The 2,883-nt window shown below is 46.1% G+C and overlaps 1 long non-coding RNA gene across 1 annotated transcript in view; it reads left to right on the top strand.

The window, feature by feature from the left end:
- The first annotated feature begins 230 nt into the window (after positions 1 to 230).
- LOC109884660 (uncharacterized) overlaps positions 231 to 2,883 on the top strand; it is a 14,102-nt gene continuing 11,449 nt past the window's right edge. Inside the window, exons 1-2 of the long non-coding RNA XR_002254404.2 lie at positions 231 to 975; positions 2,370 to 2,408. This is a non-coding gene — a long non-coding RNA (uncharacterized LOC109884660). The remainder of the gene's footprint in view (positions 976 to 2,369; positions 2,409 to 2,883) is intronic.

The raw sequence follows: 2,883 nt of genomic DNA on the forward strand, positions 1-2,883 counted from the left end.
ATACATGCTGTGAAAACTAGGGCTGTCAGAGTTCATCCGTTAACTCGTTAACATCTTTGTGGATTTGATTTTATTAATCGCGGTGTCTGAAAGTGTTTAAAATGCACTTGAAAACATCCCAAATTCTATACAGCTAAAAGAACGACAGTGTGATGCTTTTTGGATGAAAAATCTTAAATCACAGCTCAATTTGAGCAAATTCGGTGTTTGCGTTTAATCACAGCAAATCCTGCAATTAACTCAATTGCATTTTTTCACCTCTAGTGAAAATACGGTCAGTCAGTCGACGATAGAAAGGCAGCCAAAGGTCAAGTAAAGGCAGCACGTTGCCTTGTGTTTTTATGTACTGTGGTGGCGTCCATCTTGTTTCTTTCCAGCACAGTAAACTGAGTGGCAGCCTGGCGCAGCAATTTCTCCTCCCGGATCAGACTCCACCAATCCTAGAGGCCGAGATGGCCCTGCGAAACGAGCAGTTGGTCAACGGAGAGCGAGGCCGCCACTCCAACCAATCAGATCTCAAAGACCTCCACGCCCCGGCGAGTCCTCTCCCCAAACTCAAGAGCCCACCCCTGGGGGAGACAGCCAAACAGGAAGTGGCCACAGAAACAGGAAATTGGAGCAGCTGAAGCAGAAACAGGAAATGAAAGCTGAGCTGTTGAAGCAGAAACAGGAAATGACAACAGAGCAACCGAAGCAGAAACAGGAAATGACAACAGAGCAACCGAAGCAGAAACAGGAAATGACAACAGAGCAACAGAAGCAGAAACAGGAAATGAAAGCTGAGCTGTTGAAGCAGGGGCAGGAAGTGAAAGCTGAGCTGTTGAAGCAGGGGCAGGAAGTGAAGTCAGGGAAAGAAAAGGTGACAAATGATGTCAAGATGTCAAAAAATGGAAGTAAAGAAAGATGAGCAGAAAGAAGGGGAGAAGAAGAAAGAGTGAGTGATAGAGGGGCAACAGACATAACAGAACAGGAGAGGTATGATGTCATGTGGTCATGTCCTAAGATATGTACTTATCGTATGCGTGCTATGCAAACCTGCTGCACTGGGGCATCGCAAAGGCACTCGGTTTATCTGGCATGAGTCGTGCACTGTTTGTTTTTTTCTTCATGTAGCTCTTAGCCGCCAGGCTACCTGGCTTCCTGGAACATACACACAGTGGAACATTTACCTTCTAAAGAACACACACACTGCATGCTGTAGAATACACACAATTTAGCCTTTCTCTTTCTCCCCCTGCCTTCTCTTTCTTTTTCTCACACTTTCTTTATTTCGCTAAATCTCTCTTTCTTCTCTCTTCTCTACCTCTTTCTTCTCTCTTTCTTTTCTCTCTTTCTTCTCATCTCGCTCTCTATCTCTCTCTTTCTTCTCTCTTTCTTTTCTTTTCTCTCCTCTCTCTCTCTCTCTTCTCGCTCTTCTCTCTATCCAATTAAATTCAATTAGATTTATTGGCATGACGTAACAATGTACATATTGCCAAAGCTTATTTTGGATATTTACAATATAAAAATGAGAATCAAAATTGTCACCGGGACAACAATAACAACAGTAACAACAATAACAACAGTAACAACAATAACAACAGGAACAACAATAACCAAGTGTCAAAATAACCAGACATTCAACAATAACAATAAGCAGACAGTAGAGGACATGTGTAGGTTGATTGGTCTGTCAGACACTGTCCCTCAACTTATGGCAGGCAGCAATGTAGTGCACTGCCAACCCAAGCTCTCTGCCTCCTCCCCCCAACAGGACGGGTAGCCTACTCTCATCAGAGGGGTCTTTGAAACCTTGAATAAGGGTTTCAAATTTGGGGAAATTACACTAATTGTTTTATATTTTTTTAAACATTTTGTCAGGAAATGCAGCTCCATCTCAGGTTCTGCTGTTGTGCAGTGGTTGCACAGCCTTTCCTATACAGGGAGCCAGGTTTTCCTGTGTCTACCCTTCTCAATGGCAAGGCTGTGCTCGCTGAGCCTGTACTTTGTCAAGGTTTTGATCAGTAACCATGGTAAAATAGTTAGCCACGGTGTACTGTCGATTTAGGGCCAGATAGCACTGCATTTTGCTTTGTGCTTGCGTTTTCCAGTAAGCAATGTAGTTTTGTTTTGACTGTGTTGTAATTTGGTTTATTCTGATTTGATTGGATGTTCTGGTCCTGAGGCTTCAGTGTGTTAGTAGAACAGGTTTGTGAACAGGTTTTGAGAAACAGGTTTCTCTCTCTCTCTCTCTTGGCTCTCTCTCTCTCTGGCTCTCTCTCTCTCTGGCTCTCTCTCTCTGGCTCTCTCTCTCTGGCTCTCTCTCTCTGGCTCTCTCTCTCTGGCTCTCTCTCTCTGTCGCTCTCTCGCTCTCTCGCTCTCTCTCTCAGGTGAGGGATGTGTGGTCCACAAGAAGGGCTTTCGCCTGGGTAAGTGGTGGTATTGTCGTGTGGTTCCCTGTATGTGTTGTGTGGGATTGGTCGGCGTGTTAATGGCACCCGGCTTCAGCACTACTTTTCCGACCCTTCGTACTGCGGGAGCCAGAACACACCCGGCTTCAGCACTACTTTTCCGACCCTTCGTACTGCGGGAGCCAGAACACACCCGGCTTCAGCACTACTTTTCCGACCCTTCGTACTGCGGGAGCCAGAACACACCCGGCTTCAGCACTACTTTTCCGACCCTTCGTACTGCGGGAGCCAGAACACATCCGGCTTCAGCACTACTTTTCCGACCCTTCGTACTGCGGGAGCCAGAACACACCCGGCTTCAGCACTACTTTTCCGACCCTTCGTACTGCGGGAGCCAGAACACACGTGGCTGAAGCGGCGGGTGGGAAACTAATCACGGGCTTCGATTCTCTGATTGCTTTAAAGAACATCCGATCACTGGTGACTTTGTTTT

This window comes from Oncorhynchus kisutch, linkage group LG29 (genome assembly GCF_002021735.2).
Source record: "Oncorhynchus kisutch isolate 150728-3 linkage group LG29, Okis_V2, whole genome shotgun sequence".
Classification (NCBI taxonomy): Eukaryota; Metazoa; Chordata; class Actinopteri; order Salmoniformes; family Salmonidae; genus Oncorhynchus; species Oncorhynchus kisutch.